Source organism: Halichoerus grypus, chromosome 14 (assembly GCF_964656455.1).
Source record: "Halichoerus grypus chromosome 14, mHalGry1.hap1.1, whole genome shotgun sequence".
NCBI classification, from domain to species: Eukaryota; Metazoa; Chordata; class Mammalia; order Carnivora; family Phocidae; genus Halichoerus; species Halichoerus grypus.
In genome coordinates this window covers 598,546-617,840 of record NC_135725.1, presented here as the reverse complement: position 1 = coordinate 617,840, position 19,295 = coordinate 598,546, and the positions used below count along the sequence as shown (strand labels likewise).

The following is a 19,295-nucleotide window of genomic DNA, read 5'->3' as shown; positions in this document are numbered from 1 at the left end:
TATACTTATTTTCTTGTGAAGACTCACAACCTCTTTGTTCTACTGTAGTTGAACGTCCCACCACAATAGACTTTTGTAATTTTTTTTCTCTTTGCCTTCTTTTCGATTAGTTTTTCAAACATTTGCTCCCCCCCCCCCCCATTAGCTGGGAAGCTACACGCTCTATTTCCGCTTGTCCAATGGCTACCTTAGACACTTGGTCATGCACTACTCGTTGGAGGCTACATCAGTGTTTGTTCTCCCATGAACAAATGATTGCACAACTCTTTACTCGCACTCACTCCTGTACTGCTGTGTATTTTTAAATTCTAGCTTAAAAAAGTAGACCTCACTTGACATTCTTAGGATTTTATGATATAGTCACTGTTTGATGTATTTACCATATTCTTTGCTCTTTATTACTTCTTGCATCTCAAACCCTCCTTCTGGGATTGTTTTCCCTCTGCCTGAAGAATATCCCTTCATTCTGACACGAGTGTCTACATGGTCTTCAACTTTCACGTTTTCCCAATTTTATGAAGATGGAACCGAAGTACAACATGGTTGTAGTTCCAGGAGTGTGATGAGTGATCTGATGTCTGTATGTATTGTGGATGATGACAATACGTCTAGTTAACATCCTGTGATGAAAACTTTTACGATCTACTCTCTTACCAAGTTTCAAATAACAATACTGCCAACTACAGTCGCCATGCTGGGCACTGCACCCCAGGACGTACCTACCTCACTCAAGTCTGTACCTTCCGACCCCTCCACTCACTTCCCCTGTCCCCCCGCCATCTCTGGCAACACCAATCTGCTCTCTGCATTGATGAGTTTGATTTTCTGTCTTTTTCGATTCCATGTGAGATCATATGTTATTGGTCTTTCTCTGACTTATTTCACTTAGCATAATGCCCTCAAGGTCCATCTGTGGTATCAAAAATGGCAGGATTTCATTCTCTTTAGGGCTCAATAATATCCCATTTTGTGTGTGGACATGTGTGGACCACATTTTCTTTATCCATTCATCTGTCAACAGTAACTTGGTGGTTTCCATCTTGACTATTGTGGATAAAGTTACAATGAACATGGGTGTGTAGATATTACCTCACTTTTATTTTTGAAGGAGGTTTTTGCTGAGTTTAGCAGGTTTGATTACATCTTCTCAACATTGAAGTTAACAGTTGATTGGTTTCTGGTTTCCACTGCTCCTGTTCAAAGTCAGGTGGCTACTTTGAAGGTGCTCCAATTCATTTCCCCTCTGGCTGCTCTAAAGATTTTCTTCTTGTCTTTGGTAGCTGCAGTTTCACTGTCATGTATTCAGGTGTGAATTTGTTTTTTGTTCCTGCTTGGATATGATGTGGTTTCTTGAGACCGAATCTTAAAAAGTGCGTGGAATGTGTATTAAGAATGTATGAGAATGTATGAGTGTAATGCACGTGTAGCAGAGTCTGGCCAGCACCCCAGGAGCTGCTGGTACCCCTCTGCACAATCACATACCTACCCCGCCTTCCTCTGAAGGCAACAACTACCTTGACTTTTATGGAAATAACTTCCTTGTTTTCTTTACAGTTTTCCACTTAAGTGTGCAACCCTAAACTCTGTACTTTAGCTTTGCCCAGTTTTAAACCCAGTGTGGACAGATTCATAAAACATATTGCTTCCACTGTGGCTTTTATTGCCCAGGATTTTATGTGTGAGATTCCTCCATTATGTTGTATACAAGTTCATGTTGTTTGTTCTTTTCAATTCTCAATGGTACTCTGTGACATGAATATATCATTTTTTCCATCCTACTGTTAAAGAACATTTGGGCTATTACAAATAATGCTGCTGTGTCATTCTAGTGCATGTTTCTTCTTTTTAAAATAATTTTATTTATTAGAGACAGAGAGAGAGAAAGCGTGTGCTCCTGTGTGCACACGAGTGGGGGGAGGGGCAGAGGGAGTAGCAGGACCCCTGCTGAGTGCGGAGCCTGACCACATGGGGCTGGATCCCACAACCCTGAGACCATGACCTGAGCCAAAAGCAGACGCTTCACCGACTGAGCCACCCAGGTGCCCCGAGTGCATGTTTCTTGATATATGTGTGTGCATGTTTCTTTTGGATACTTACCTAGGGGTGAGTCTTCAAATTTATGGACAATGTCAAAATGTCTATACCAATTTATGGACAAACAGCACTGTATGAGGAACCTGCTGCCCCATACCCCAAAAGTCTACACTGTCAGTATTTTTACTATTAATCATTCTGGTAGGTATGTAGTGGTATCTTGGCGATTTAAAATACATTTTCCCTTGGTGCGCCTGGGTGGCTCAGTCAGTGAAGTGTCCGACCCTTGGTTTCCCCTCAGGTCATGATATCTGGGTCTGGAAATCCAGCCCCACGTGGGGCTCCGCACTCAGCGGGGAATCTGCTTCCCCTCCCCCATCCCTTTCCCGGCCTTCTTCCTCTGCCCCTCCCCCCACTCGCGCTTGCACACTCTCTCTCTGAAATGAATAAAGCTTAAAAAAAATTTCTCCTTTACTTTACCAATGAAGTTGAACACTTACATGTGTTTAATTGGCCATCTGAATTTTGATTTCTGTGAAGAGTCTGTTCAAACTGCTTGCCTATTATTTTACTGGGTTTCTTTCCCTATTGATTCCTGAAGTTCTTTCCATATATTGCCTGGGATATACCAAATGCTCAATAAAATGTATCTGCCATGCACACTGTGTATGATTGCTTTTACCATTCCATGTACTCATACCAACAAAAACGAATCTACTTTGTTATTTTTAAGGCATTGTATAGATGTACAATAAGTCGTAACGTAACCAATCTTCTCCTGATAATCTTTAGGGTTATTTGTAGTTTTTCACTATGTTATATACTACAGTGAATATTCTTGTAAGATATTTTTGTACATTTGTGCAAAAATTTTTGTTAGAATCTTAGCAGAATGGCTTAAGATTTAGAAAAGACAGATGAAATGACCTATATAAAGAATTTATTTTAAATTTCTATCAATAATGTGTGAAAGTGATTATTTTGGAGTTTTAAAATTCTCCTCTTCTGGAGGCTCCTGGCTGGTTCAGTCAGTAAATATGCAACTCTTGATCTCGGGGTTGTAGGTTTAAGCCCCGTGTTGGGTGTAGAGATTACTTAAAAAACTAAAATCTGGGCACCCGGGTGGCTCAGTCGTTAAGCGTCTGCCTTCGGCTCAGGTCATGATCCCAGGGTCCTGGGATCGAGCCCTGCATCGGGCTCCCTGCTCAGTGGGAAGCCTGCTTCTCCTTCTCCCACTCCCCCTGCTTGTATTCCTTCCCTCCCTTTGTCTCTCTCTGTCAAATAAATAAATAAAATCTTACCAAAAAAAAAAGAAAACTTACAAAAAAAAATTCTCTTCTTCTAGTTCCTGTACTTCCTGTGAACATTGCCCAAAGGAAGGCCTGGTTGTATGTCACAGTCTATGACCTCCTTCAGTCTGGTGGCTTCAGTGCCATCCATCCACACGCGGCAGGATCTTGAATATCAAGCCTGGTGTATCTTTTGCTCTGCAGAATGGATTACATTACCTTTCTCGGCAACCTGTGTTTATCCCAGGAAATGGCCTTCCCACCATTCTGTTCACATCAGAAACCTGGGCTTCATATATTTGATTCCTCCCCCTTCCCTTTCTCTACACCCAGCTAACTCTTAAGTCTTGTGGATTTTACCTAATTATCTAATTATCTCTTGAGCTCCCCCATCCTCGCTCTTGAATCACTGCAGTAGTCTTTTAAATATGCTCTGCCTCTAGATGTGGCCCTTCCTTTCACGAATTCAGAAGGCATGCTATGCAGTTCTCTTTCTGAAATGCAGCCTTTGGGTAAAGCCCCAAACCTTCAACGTCAGGACCAAAGTCTCTGGGGATCTAGCTGCTTCTCTCCTGCATGCAAGCCCGCAGACCTCATGATCGCCTTCATTTGCCACAACCTGCGGGTTTCACCGCAGACCCTTCTCCCTCATCTTACCCCTCTGTATTCAAACGCTTAAATAACTTTTGAGTTTCAGTTTACGTGTGACTGCGGTTGTATTTAATAAATACTTGCATCTGTTAGGCTTGAGATGACCCCAGACATTCAAACAGACACGTCAAGAAAGCAGCTGGAGATTAGCAGCACACAGGTGATCACACTCCCTTGGAGAGAAATTATAGCTAGAGAAGGTTCCAGGCCTGAAGTCAGGAGGCGGAGGAACCATCCGAGATTAAGAAGGAAGACAGGGGAGCAGGGTCGGAAAGACCGAGAGGACTAAGAGTCGGAAGGAGAGAGGGAGGGCCGTGTGTTGCCTGCTGCTGACCCTGCTCTGACTACTCCACACAGTATCTCCTGCCGGCTTCCAGGACGCACCAACCTCCTGCCAAAATGGAGGATCCCAACCCTTAGCAGAGAGGACTCTCATCAACTCTAAGTAAGAACTACGTCACAGGCCTTTATTGTTGGGAGATTTCAGCACCGAGCTCAAGACACACTCAGTAAAAACTTAATGACTTAATCGTCAACACACATATGTGTAAGTCCTCAAGGAATTCACATACCACTTGGGGAAGACAGACAGAAACTACTCTTTATAATATGAAGCAGGGTAACCAGGTGCCAGGGAACAAGTGTACCCCTGGGGAGAGCTGCTTGGAAAAGAGGGTGCCTCCATGAGGGAGCAGGGAAAGTGGAGGTTCAAGCTCGTGAAAGAGGGATCCTTGTTTGCTCTTAGTGTTATTTACCCCACTGTGGCAGGACAGACACGGGACGGAAGTGACATCTGAACTATTTACCGCACCACGAGGGGACGGAGGTGACACCCAAACCCTTCACTGGCAGAAAGATGCAGGGTAAAGATGAGCATTGTGTTTAAATTTTTTTTTTTTTTAATTTGACAGAGAGAGAGACAGCGAGAGGGGGAGAGAGGGAACACAAGCAGGGGGAGTGGGAGAGGGAGAAGCAGGCCTCCCGCTGAGCAGGGAGCCCGACGCGGGGCTCGATCCCAGGACCCTGGGATCATGACCAGAGCCGAAGGCAGACACTCAACGACTGAGCCACCCGGGTGCCCTGAGCATTGTGTTTAAAATACTATTATGTATGCATTACTTGCCTCAACACTTATGGATGATTTTAGTCTTTATATTTTCTAGCAATATCTAAATTTTCTATTCTGCTATAATTTAGGGGGTGGTTAGTCTTGTTCTTTTTAAAATCAGAGTTTCATTTGGGCAAAATGAAAATAACTTAATTCAAAAGCAATATCCTTGCACATATACAAAAAGTCAGTAATTTCCAGAACACTAGTCTTATAAAAATCCCATAAATGCTTAACAACAGTTTGAAGACTGTATTCATGTATCTGGCAGAATTAAAATTACGCTTTCTCCTTAAGAATGGAAATACAGCATAATAAATGAGGTGAACATGAATTTTTTCCTACTCCTGGACACTGAAAGATTCAACTGGAAATGAAAACATGACATCACCCACCAGTAATGAGGAAAAAATGAGGCCGTGCACAAACACACTATGTTCTGATTTATTAAACCTCAAGTGAGCTTCACTTTATCCCCCATGAGTGATGGGCTACACTGGTTGCCAAACCCTTCATTTTTACTAAATATCTTTGTAAATATTGTGGTTGCTCTGGTCTGTGGCCACCTCCCTCAGACAGTGTATCAGTGGAAAAGAATCCCCATTCCCAGCAAATGTTAAAACTGCCATATGTGTAATCTTACAAACCTCACGCTAAGCATGGGTTTCAGGGTCTGCAGGAGAAAATTCCAGGAAAAGGCCAGTTCTGGAGGCTGTGGCTGCTCTTCCCAAAGCAGGAAGGCCACGTCCAGAGCACCAGAAGGAAGCACGTGAGCAGTGGACAAGAACCTGCCCCTGAGGAGGGTGTGACCCACCGACCCTCGCTGGGCGCAGCTCCCCACACTGACCCTGAACGTTGGCGGCGACTGTCATCCCATCTGCTCTCCGGGCACGGGCGCTCTGGTTTGCACCCCCAGGCAGCTGCCTCCTGTGGCCTGATGGGCGTGTGGAGCCAGAACAGGGAGAAGGGCTGTTCCTGCCCACGTGGGGCACACTGTGATGCTAGCCTAGGTCTGCAGGGTGGGAGCACGCAGGGGCCAGGGGACCAGGGGCTCTGGCTTGACAGTGGTGGAAAAAGAGACCAGACCAGCTCAGAGTCATAGGTCCCCCATTCTCAGCGAGTCAGGCAAACTATTTATCTCCAGAAAGCTCTAGTTTCCCCAGTTAGCCTCAGCCTTCCTCCTTTGTGGAATGGAGGGTAGAAGGGTGTCATCGTGTCGGAGGGTTTATTGAGATGGCACATGCAGCGCACCCAGGAGAACCAGGCATGGCGAAGAGGCCCTCGATGCTGGTCCCTGCAGGCCAGGATCCCATTCTGCCAGGGGACATACTGGACATGCCTGTCCTAGGTTATTTTAAAACTCGACAAAACGATGTAAGTGCCAAATGAGATGCATTACATCTTTAGCACTGAAGTGCACTTTAGTACACTTTTATGGCAAAAATGACTTACCGTAGTTTTTAAGAATGGAAATTAAACTATATATGCCAGATATATATATCTGGTTTTTTTACACAAAATTTCTTCTGAAACCGTTGTCTTGATCTCTTGTGAGAACATTACAAGTGTTAAAACAGGTTGGTTTGGACATGCAAAACAATATCCTGGCTTTAGGGACATGATATAAATGTACATCTCCAACCAAGCCTAAACTTTAATAACAGCTATAAAAAGCAGAAATTGAACTAAATTTTAAAACCTCTCCAACCAGTAGAACCAGTGGTTAGGTCAATCTTGCATCTCTGCATTTCCACGAATTATCTACAATAAAGAATACAGGAGGAATAACAAGTTTGGGGGTGAAGAGTACATGGTGCTCTTCCCAACATGCTCATGCAGTGCCTGGGAGCCGTCCAGGCCAGGTTGGCCTCATCTCCAGAGCAAAGTACATTTAGAAACATACGGTGTCACAGACGAGGTCATTCTGGGGAAGTGTGCTGCATCACAATGAAACCACCACACCGAGTCCTTACCATGTTCCTGCAGATTTCTCTACCCAGAATGTCGTCTTCCTTGAACTATGCTTTCCAGTCTTAGTCCCAAACTTAGTCCTGGACGAGAGGGGGGGTCTCTGAAACAAGGGGCCTCCTCCTCGAGATCACGCATGGGGCACTGACACCCAGAGCTCCTGCCCAACTGGCTTTGTTTCCAGGGTCCACGCAAGCCCCTTCCCTGGCTCAGTTGCCCTGAGGACACCCTGCAATGCTGTGTGAGTGACCCTGGCCCAAAGGGTTTGCCTGTATGGGCTGGGTGTTCACATAAGGAGGCCACAGCTTGGGGCAGCACACAACATGGGGTAGAAGGGAATCGTGGTGGACCAGTCCCCACTGCTTCCTGCCACCATGTTACCATGTTCTCGTGGATGCAAATTCTGAGTTCAGGATTCTGTGATCCCAGCTTTCTGGGTCATCAGAGAGGATACTTGAGAGGCGAGGAGAATGGAGCCCAACATAATTTCTTTTACTGCCCACAAGCTCATGTGTAACTTTGCACATTTGGAATATTGCACGTGAACCTTCATCTGAACCCGTCTCGATCCCTTCATGATCCCTTCATCCTTTCCAGTCTCCCAGACTGAATGTTCCTGCAGCAAAACAGGGAATGTCACTCCTGATGCTTTACTCAATTCTCAAAACAAGGAACTGGACTTCATCAGACTACGTCCTCCCATCAAGATGGCAGCACCTGGCATCCTCAAGTGGACCATTTGCTGGAGTTTGTCTCCACATCCAGATGTAATGCAGAGGAGCGCATCCACACCTTCTCACCTGACACATTCAGCACGGAGATTGAGGGTCTGGGCCCAGGATCCCGACCTAGAACCCCCCTGGCAGTCCACATGGACCATTCTACTAAGCCCACACCTGATCGCTCTCTCAGGGAGTGAGGGGAGTCCCCAAGAAGGGGGGACCTCCAAGGTCCCATAGCCTGACACACCACCTCCAAGACACAGAATCACTGGAATGAAATGGTCAAGCCTGTGTCTCAGAGGCCCCTCTTCAGCATTCCCAACAGAATGTCTTTCCAGTTGGTGGACTCGTAATCTCACCAGGCAGCTCAGGGCACTGGTGTGGTTATGAGAAAGAGTTTTTGTTTGTTCGTTTACTCCACAAAGCCCAAATCAGCCCGTCTGTACCTTTGTCCACTGATCCTGGCCCTGGTCTCTGGAGTGCAATCTCTCCGCCTCCGTTTCCCAGTCCCTGCAGACAACTGGCTGAAGGGAGGTGACCCCACGCCTGGCAGGGCCACTTCTCTCCTACGACAAGGAGCTGAACGTGACGAGTTGCACCGAAAATCATGACCAAACCATCCTAATTACTGCAGCTTCTTATCATAAGAGCTGAAATGCAGGACAGAAAAGTCCTCTGCCTTGTTCTGCATCAAGGATGGCTTGGCTATTCTTTCGTCCTTGTATTTCCATATACATTTTACAATTTGTCAAGTTCCACCAAAACAAGGGAGGGGGGTAAACTATGAGGACTCTGGTTAAAACTGCATCAACTCCAATCAGTTTAAGTAGAAACGGTATCTTGCAATCCTGAATGTTCCATTCCCCAAAGCCGGGATCTGCCCTCCCCGTACTGCTGCTGTAATTTCCTTCAACATTTTCTCTGAAGAGAGCTTGCTCATCATTGCTTAGATTTACCCCTAAATACTTGTTATATTTTTAATATATTTGATATTTGATATTTAAAGCACATCTTCCCTTTCTCTAACTGTAGAAAGACACAACTGATTTTTTTTTTTTTTTAAAGATTTTATTTATTTATTTGAGAGAGAGAGAGAGAGAGAGACAGCGAGAGAGAAAACACAAGCAAGGGGAGTGGGAGAGGGAGAAGCAGGCTTCCCGCTGAGCAGGGAGCCCGATGCGGGGCTCGATCCCAGGACCCTGGGATCATGACCTGAGCCGAAGGCAGACGCTTAACGACTGAGCCACCCAGGCGCCCCAAGACAACTGATTTTTATATATTGTGTATCTGGAAAACACGTTATATGATTTAATTATTTTTCTAAGTTATTTTTGATTTTGTACATATATACCATACCATCTGGGACTAATAGAATTTTTCCTTCTATTACTTAATTTGTTTGTTGTATTTTTTTCCCTTCTTCTTTTTCTTGCTTTCCTCCACTGGCCAGGACCATCATGGGCCTCCTTGTCTTGTTCCCAGAAAGGGGAAAATTTCAGTATTTCACCACTGAGTATTTTTTAAATAACAACTTTACTGAGAGATAATTTACATACCATAAAAGTCACCCTTTTAAAGTATACAATTCAGTGGTTTTTAGTACATTCATAGTGGGGAGCCATACCCACTGCCTATTTCTGACACATTGCAGTAACCCCATAAAGAAACCCCAGAGACTGCTCATCCATTCCCTCCCTCTGTGCATTTGCCTGTTCAGGGCATTTCACATGCGGTATGTCCTCTCATGACTGGCTTCTTGTGCTGAGCACCGTGTCTTTGAGGCTCGTCCACGTGGTAGCAATATCAATGCTTTATTCCTTTTTATTACCGAATGATATTCCACTGTGTGGTTGGACCACATTTATCCATTCATCAGCGAATGGGGCATTTGGGTTGTTTCCACATGTTGGCTGTTATGAACAGCATAGCAATTAAATTCGAAATTCATGGATAAATTCTCATGTGGATACATATTTCGTCTTCCCGGGTACATAGCTATGGGTGGAAGTATGTTGTTTTGTAGATACTGTCAGACTAAGGAATTTCTTCCATTTCTAGTATGCAAAAGCCTTCTTTCTTTCTTCTTTAAACATTAACATGATCGTATAATTCTTTTTTTTGGGGGGGGTGTTATCCTTAAATCAACCGGTATCTCTTGAATAAGCCCAATGTAGTCATGGTGTATTATCCTATTTATCTATTGCTGGATTTGGTTTGTTAATATTTTAGTTTTGTGAATCCATGTTCATTAGTGAGACTGATCGATAATTTTCCTTTCTTGTAATATCCTTGTCAGGCTGTTGTATGGTTACACTAGCCTTAAAACATTGTTTGATAAAATTTGTTGATGAATAATATAGGTGTGTGGTATTCTTTGTGGGGAGGTGTGAAATTATGAATGACTCCCTCAATAGTTACAGACAATTCAGATTTTCTATTTCTCTTTCTGTCAGTTTCATTAAAATGTATTTTCTAGGAATTGTCATATTGTCTAACTTTCCTGGCAGAAAGTTGTCGATAATATCCTCTTAGTGTTCTTTTACTTGCTCTCAGAATCTACAGGGATGGCGTTTTAGAGTCCTCACGCTGGTGACCTGCACTCTCCTCCTCTTTGTTCCTTCATCAGCCTTGCTCCTGATTTTATTAGGTCTGCTTAAAAACAAAACAAAACAAAACAAAACAAAACCCCAGGGACACCTGGGTCACTCGGTTTGTTAAGTGTCTGCCTTCGGCTCAGGTCATGAGGTCCTGGGATCGAGTCCCTCATCGGGCTCCCTGTTGAGTGGGGAGTCTGCTTCTCCCTCTGCCTGCAGCTTCCCCTGCTTGTGCTCTCTCTCTGACAAATAAATATATAAAACCTTAAAAAAAAAATTAAAAAAACTAACACCCCCCAGCTGTGGCAATGTGGATGCTGTCCGCTGTGTAACTGTTTCCTATTTCACTGACAGTTCTGCCCCCTGACATTTCTGGCAGACTCCCCCAGGGCAGGAAGCTACCCAGGGGCTCCAATTTTTTTTTTTTTTTTAACCACACTGGTGATTTTAAATTTTATAGTGATCAGGCTTTTTCAGTCTTTGATGGTAAGGTTGGTAGAACCACCCAACCTGCCAGTATTTGATACAGAAAACTGATTTTTAACTGTGTACTTTTAAAATTTATGCCATGTGTATGTATTTGTATTAAAGATTCCAGAATATGAAAATAATTTAAACAATGAAGTGGCAGCGAACTGGGCATCCTCTATATTTACGGCTTAGTACACATCACAGAATCTTTGTGGAGACGCACGCCACAGCTCAGGAACGGGGACAGTCTATATCACGGCACATTCACACACTAGCACTCCACTTACATGTGAACATTCCTTAGAGAGAGAAAGTCAGGAACAGCAAATGAAGCAGCTATCACACTTTGCTGTGAATTAGCTGAAGTCGTCTGCGGCACAGGAAGGCAGACAACAGACCCCAGGAGGTAACACCTATTTCTGAGAGCGACCTCTGTAAAATTTCCAAAATTTAGCTTTATCGAGGTGCCATCTACCAAGTTGTCATATGGAAAACAACCATACCCTTCTAAGAAAAACTAACTCCTCGGTACTCTTGAGCACAGGAGTAAAAATACGGCAAAGGTGACGTTACTCCAATACGTGTTCCGGAGGCTGAACCTGTGCTGGCCGCCCTTGTGGCCTGGGCGCGGAGGGACCCGCTCACATCTCGCGGGGACCCACACCACACTGCAGCGCCGCCGTCAGGGCCAACTTTCAGGACACAGTTACGGCTGCAGTAATAAAGGGGAGGGGACCTCGAATACCAGCATTTTCCACGTACTATGTGGTTAAAATAGTTTCTGCAGAAGGATTCATGTAACAGTCCATTAAGCCACAAAATGTTAGAGCAGGGACCTCAGAAACCAGAGTCCTGGTCTCTGAGCACCGTCAGTCTCGGCATCACGGGACGGCTGCTTGTCCTCTACACGGCTGCTTCAAGTCACCTCTTTTTCTGATTGCTTACATTCTTTTAGAAAGTCTTTTTCTGATCTGGTTATAAGCTCAAAATGTTATATAAAAACACAGATTACATAGTAAAGTCCCTGCATCACTCACAGATAAACATTATTAAGAGTCTGATATTTATTCCTTGTTTATTCCTTCCTGTTTGTTCTCCAGGAAGGTGCTACTCTACACATTCATGAGAAGAAGGTAAGATAACATCATATGCACTGTTCTGACTTTCCTTTCTTCCTCTTGGGATATTGTGGAAAATTTGCAAGCCTGTAGAGCAACTATCTGTCTCTCTACATAGCTTTAGGCAGCCCACTGTCCCTGCTCCTTGATGTTACAATGTTGCAGAGTGCCTCCCTCGAGGCACAGACTTGCAGAGAAAGACTCTGGATGCATGTCTCCCTAGCAGTCAAATGCCGGGACAGGAAAGAGCTATTGCTAAGCTGTCCTTAAAGAGTATAAAGGTTTCTGTTTGTCCCAAACACTGTGTCCAACGCAGCATAACATTTTTTCCCTCCCCAAACAGTATATGTATTTCAAATCAGGCCACTTTTTAAAAGAGAAATTTCAGATTCACAGCAAAATACAGAGGGAAGTACAGAGGTTTTCCATATATTCTCAGTCTACCTCTCATACATAACCTCAACTATTACCAACACCCCCACTAGAGTGGTGTGTCTGTTACTATCGAAAAAGTGTACCAACACATAATAATCACCCAAGCCCTTACATTAGAGTTTACACTTGGTATTATATATTCTACGGTTCTGGACAAATGTGTAATGACATGGATCCACCATTAGGGTATCATGCTGGATAGTTTCACTGCCTTAACCGTTCTCTGTGTTCTGTTGATTCAGCCCTCCCTCCAACCTGACCCCTGGCAACCACTGATCTTTCACTCTTCTCCACAGCTGTGCCTTTACCAGAAGGTAATATAGTTGGAATCGTAAAGTATGTAGCCTTTTCAAACTGACTTCTTTCACTAGTAATGTGCATTTAAGTTTCCTCCATGTCTTTTCATGGCTTGGTAGAGCATTTCCTTTAAGCACTGAATAATATTCCCTTGTGTGGATGGACCGCAGGTTATTTATCCATCACCTACTGAACAGCATCTTGGTTGCTTCCAAGTTTTGGCAGGTATGAATAAAGCTGCTGTAAACATCTGTGTGCAGGTATTCGTGTGGACTTAAGTTTTCAACTTATTTGGGCAAATATCAAGGAGCATGGCTGCTGGATCACGGTATGTTTAGTTTTCTAAGAAACCATCAGACTGTTTTCCAAAGTGGCTGCACCATTTTGCATTCCCACCAGCAAAGAATGAGAGTTCCTATCGCTCCACATCCTTGCTCGCATACGGTGTTGTCTGTGTTTTAGATTTTTGCCATTCTACTAAGTGTGTAGTGGTATCACATTGTTGTTTAATCTCCAAAGTCCTTTTCTTTCCTTATTGTATAAGTATTTTTGGAGGGGGAGGTGAGGGTCCTATCTCTAATGTGAGAATTGTCCCAAATGTTTGGTAATCCTGAGCTATCTGCTCAGTACTAAGAGTATAGGGTTAAAATACTGACCAAAAGCTTTGAACATGTGGGTGGGGACGGTCAACCTTGTGCTTATACTGGATTGTATTAGTAGTGAGTCTGGATTCTGAACATGGTGGGGAACTTCCCTGTTCCACCAGCCACCCAAGCCAAGTGGATGAGAACGCAGGTTCAATTTGGGGGCAGATGCCTAATACTTAGAACAAATGATGGAGACATCAGGAGGACTGGGGTCATCTGAGCTGCTACTCTTTTATTTATTTTTTTTAAGATTTTATTTATTTGAGAGAGAGAGAGAGAGCACAAGCAGACTCCCCACTGAGCAGGGAGCCTGACATGGGACTGGATCCCAGGACCCTGGGATCATGACTCGAGAGGAAGGCAGACGCTTCACAGACTGAGCCACCCAGGCGCCCCCTGACTTGCTACTCTTAAGTGCAGTCTCCAGCAAACCTCACTGTTGGCAGCATTTATAATTTCTAAACCTGGAACACCCACATGTCTTTGGACTGTGGTGTTGTCTGTCAGAGTCTATGTGCCTTTAATGTTTAAGTAAGTTCTCAAAATTTCTTTCTTCTAATAGTACTAATTATTTTGCAGTACAGTGTTACAAAAAAAAACCCCAAACAACAACAAAAACCCCCAACAAATATAGTTTCTGTTATTTTCGGAATTGGGGTGGCCCACGTGCTTAGTCAATCATCTTGATTTGAGGGGCGCCTGGGTGGCTCAGTCGGTTAAGCGTCTGCCTTCGGCTCAGGTCATGATCCCAGGGTCCTGGGATCGAGCCCCGCATCGGGCTCCCTGCTCAGCGGGGAGCCTGCTTCTTCCTCTCTCTCTGCTGCTCCCCCTGCTTGTGCTCTATCCCTCTCTCTCTCAGATAAATAATAAAACCTTAAAAAAAAAATTAAAAAAAAAAAATCATCTTGATTTGATCTACCCAGGTCATTTTAAGATTTTGGAATAACAAAAATGTAGCTCCTGTCAGAAAATCTGGACACCTGAAGTAGAATAATAAGAATCTTAAAGATAGGGGCGCCTGGGTGGCTCAGCGGTTAAGCGTCTGCCTTCGGCTCAGGTCGTGATCTCAGGGTCCTGGGATCGAGCCCCGCATCAGGCTCCCTGCTCGGTGGAAAGCCTGCTTCTCCCTCTCCCACTCCGCCTGCTTGTGTTCCCTCTCCCGCTGTGTCTCTGTCTGTCAAATAAATAAATAAAATCTTTAAAAAAAAAAAAAAAAAAGAATCTTAAAGATAGCTATTATATAATTACCTAGTCTATGACGGCATTTTACATATGATATTCATTTTATTTGCACAAAAATTTGAAAGATAGGTATTATCATCCCAATTGTACAGAGGAATAAACTTTAATCAGACACAACACTAACTCATCCAAGGTCCCCATAAACAGCGGTGGAACTCTGCTCTCTGACCTCTTCATTTGTACATTAAAAAACACAAACACACACACAAAAAAACAAAAAAACCCAACCCCCCCCCCAACTGAGGCCAAAGTAGACAACCAATTCGCCAGAGTAACCATAATCAGAAGGCTCTAAGCTCCTATGCACATTTTCTTGTTATTGCTTCAAGGTTGGAAGTTACATAATTTCAGTGACATTAATATGTAACAGCTCTTTGCTTTGTTATGCTTTGTTAACAACACTGCAGGACTGGGGGGAGCAGGCAGAGAGACAAGCCAGATAACCCCACTACAGGCATCCCAGGAATGCACAGTCCTCAACGTGGCAACAAGGGTGTCTCTGGGCTCTGGTAAATCTCAAGTGGTACCATGTTGGCTGGTGTGAACTTTAAGATTTTTTTTTAATGCAAACAGTCTATGGAAACCACACATTTCTTAATCAGTCTCTACTTCTGAGCTTCCAGCCCCCGCCTTCCTGGCCTCCAGACTAATGCCTTCCCCTGCCTTTGCTTTCTGCTTCTCCTGTGATTTAGAAAAAATATTTCCCTTGGTAACCATCTTCCCTGGTTACCCTCTTGGCTGTTCTGCACAAAGATCTGAAAGGCATTTGTCCCTAAGGGAAGCAGTTATTTTAGATTTTACTAAGAAGTCAGTTAACATTTCTCAACAATCCTCTTTCTTTGTTTTAAAGAAAGCTCTGGTTCTGTTTCATTTTCAGCTGGAGACTTAAATGACACCAAGCAAAGCCTACTTAGTTTAGAATTTCAGGTAAAAAAGTTTTAAATTTTAAGTTTCTACTAAAGCATGTGGAATGGTTTTAATATTTGGGTGTTTTATGTTGCAAATGTGTTTAACACTTGAGGAAATTAGCTCTTACTAATAGATTTTTAAAAGTTTAAAGTGTGCATTATGCTGCTTACTTGTTTTTTTTTCAGGATGAATACTTCCCAAGTATTTTGAACTTTTACGGAATTAGGATTAAATATATTCTTATATGTTTAAATAGAATTACATGTTCAATAGAATTATAAGTTGGTTTGAAAATTACATTCTCTATTTTTAAGACCTAAAAGAACATGAAATATTAACTAAAAATATTTTTCATTTTTAAGCCTGTTGAGTGAAGTTAAAAGGGACAACTGACATTTCATGGCTTTGTGTAGAAGTTTAAAATTCTCAATTTAATGTTTTAAAAACTTACTTAAGACAGTTGATGAAAAACTTTAAATGGGGAAAAACAGTTAAGTTAACCAAGACTTAGATGGTATTTAATGTTGGGATAAAACAGGAAGTGCTAGAAAGAAAAATTTACTTGATCAAAATAACATCTACTGTGATTAGAGGATCATAAAATTTTACCTCTAGAAATATATTTACTCAATTGCAGAGTTGCTCATTAAAGTAAATATTAAACGTAATGCAAAGTTCTACATATCACTGAAAATAACAAAGGCCTAGGCATCAACTATAAAGTTAGTATTTAAGAGGCCATTTTGTAAAAATCATTTAAACATTTCAACGAGACTGCTTAGATTCCGACTTTGTTAACATTAAGATAGCTCTGTAAATTTATTTTTGACATGTATATTTAGATTTCTGGATAAGTAAAGGTGAGCCAATTTTGGGGGGAAAAAGAAAAAGCCTAAGGGAGATCTTCCAGGGTGTCCCTGGGGGAGGGCGAGCCAGGCGAGGCCCTGGGACCACGGCCGTCTAAGACCCCATCCAGGGCGGGGCCCTATCCAGGGCTGGGCTCCTCATAACTCTCACCCATTTCAGGATGGGGAGTCTGCACAGATGGCCGTCAATGCAAGACAATTTCCGTGAACTCGCTGCACGGCAAGCGCAGCCGAGACACTCTCCATCAGAGCCCACATCCCCACCACTCGGCACATGCTGCTCCCACCCTGGCTTGCGGCCCAACTTTTCACACTGCTTCCCCTGCTGCCATTGCAGCTCCTTGCCAACCCATGTGCTCACTTTCTGAATCGACTTTTATAACGTCAACTGCCTGTCGGCTGAGGGATTTGCTCCTCTCATACCCTTTGCATGTTAGTTCTACTAAAACTCAAGTAGGTGACATAGATTCATTCTAATGTAGTTTCATTTCAATGACCTCCAGCAGAGGTTTTTGCAGAGACAGTAAGTAATGGGCATATATACTGAACAAAAGCTTGCATGCTGAGGTTAGCGGACAAGGACAACACCCCAGAGCTTGGTCCATGTGTAACCGGCCTGGGGAGGAGGATGCTGGAGGATGACGTTAAAAAGAACTAGTGACATTCAAGAGGACACACTGAGCTGACAGTGCACCCTCTCCTCTCACCACACCCTACAAGTAACAGAAGATCTCTTGCAAACAAAGACCCAGGGAATGCACAGCTGCACTAGGAGCTAAGAAAGGGAGGGGCTCCCAGCCAGACAGACCCCTGGAGGAGCCCCTCAGCAACCAGGAAGCAGACTGAAAAAGAGACGGAGTAAAGGAGAGCTTGTGTGGAAAAGCAGGTCGTCGTTAGGTTAAAAGATCCCAAGGATAAATTAAAAAACCAAAAACCAAAACAAAACAAAATGAAAACAAGCCTACACATTATAGTAAAGCTTCTGAATATTAAAGATGAGTTGAAAATATGAAAACAACTTCCACAGAAAGAGGGAACAAAAGATTTCTTACAAATGAGATGAGAATCACATTTAAGTTAGACTTCTCATCAGTAACACCAGCGAATGGACAACAGCTAAGGTTTGGAGGAAAACAATTTTGAAATCATTATTCTATTTCCAACTAAACAATGATATTTTCTGATGTAAGATTTCAAAAATTTAAAATCCAAAACATTCTTTTAGAGAAAGAGGATATATTTTATCAGGAAATAAAAGTAATCTGAGGGAACTCCTGGTTCTGATAATGCAGACTAAGCACTCCAGAGCAGTAGCTGCTGAGAATGATTAGAGGAAAAGAGCAAGCCTAATAATTGGGATAGAATTGAAACCAAATAGGTTTTGAACAGCTTTTCTTCTGAAGGCATCTAGAAGGAGGGTCCAGAAGAGGCAGAAGAGAATTTCTTTGTAGCTTTAAAACAGCCTCGGGAGGCAAGAGAGAAATAAAACTCTAGGAACTGGGTGCCCGGGTGGGTTGAGCATCTGACTCTTGTTTTCGGCTCAGGTCCTGATCTCAGGGCTGTGGGATCCAGCCCTGCATCATGCTCTGCACTCAGCAGGGAGTCTGTTTGAGATTCTCTCTCTCCTTCTGCTCTTCTCCACCCCCCCTGCACTCCCATGCACACTCTCTCTCTCAAATAAATAAGTGAAATCTTTAAAAACAAACAACATGAAACAAAATAACCCATCTAGGAACAGGGCCATGCCAGCAGCAGGGTGAAGGGAGGGTGATGTGGTGAAGTCCCCAGGCTTTGGTTTGGGGCCCAGTGTAATTAGTAATTAGGTACAGTGAGGCTCAGCTTCAGATCACTCAGTCTATAACTGGTAGTGCTTAATCTCATGCCCAAAGCAGATGTAAATCCTTCTGAGATAAAGAATATATCACCCAAGTCTTCAAAGTATTTTCCTAATTTTCATTATACAACATCTGGTCCTCAATCAAAAGCCATCAGGCATACGAAGATACAAAACAACACAGCTACAACCCCAGGGAAATAACAGACAATAGAAATAGAGTCCAGAAAATGGGAGTCTTCAGATACAGACTTTAAGAAAAATGTGATTAACATGTTCAAAAAGTAAAAGACAAGACTGAAACTTTCAGTAGAGAATCAGAAACAATGAGAAAAACTCACTGAAAACTCAAAAACTAAAACCCACACAATAACAGAATCAAGAGAGTCAATGGATGGATTTGCTGCTGGAGAGACAGTGAATTGGGATAGAGAATAACCAGGATAATTCATGGAGTGACAGGGGTGAAGACGACGAGAGAGAGCAGACACAGTGAGAAGGCCATCACCCCTGCAGGTGCGGCCCTGAAAAGAAACAGGACAGAAGTGGGAAAGTATTAGGTGGAGGGATAAGGGCTGATAAGTCTCCAAATTCAATGAACATGAGGCCATAGACTGAAGAAATGCTGCTAAGTCCCAAAGAGGATAAAAACAAGAAAATCCTATCTCTGTACAATAGAGCAAAACAGCTGGAAACCAAAGCCAAAAAGACAACATCTCAAAAGCAGCCAGAAAAAAAAAGTTACTTTTAAAGGGAAATAATCAGGTTGGCAGATGACTATTCAATCAAAACTAAGGAAACAAGAAGATGTTGGAATGAAATCTTCAAAACGATGAAACAAAAAACTTGTCAACCTACAATTCCATGTCTAGCAAATACATTCAGAAAGACATAATACATAAATCTTTTCAGATACACACACACAAAAAGATCTGGTCACCAGTAATCCTACATTAAAGCAATTACTAAAAAGTGTTCTTCAGTCAGAAAGAACATAACCCTGACCCTGACAGAAGACTGACACTGTGGGACAGAATGAGGAGACATGAAAGGATAAATGATTAGGTGATTTGAAAGCACTGGTTCTCAGGTGGGGCAGGATGATCCCCT

At 43.1% G+C, this 19,295-nt stretch overlaps 2 protein-coding genes across 8 annotated transcripts in view; one reads left to right on the top strand and one right to left on the bottom strand.

Annotated features, from left to right (window-relative positions):
• CENPP (centromere protein P) overlaps positions 1–19,295 on the bottom strand; it is a 249,275-nt gene that overhangs the window by 35,985 nt on the left and 193,995 nt on the right. The window lies entirely within an intron of this gene.
• The window catches only part of ECM2 (extracellular matrix protein 2), a 32,786-nt gene continuing 28,808 nt past the window's right edge, over positions 15,318–19,295 (top strand). The window contains exon 1 of the mRNA XM_036098057.2: positions 15,318–15,503. The gene's annotated coding sequence lies outside the window, so the exon portion shown is untranslated. The remainder of the gene's footprint in view (positions 15,504–19,295) is intronic.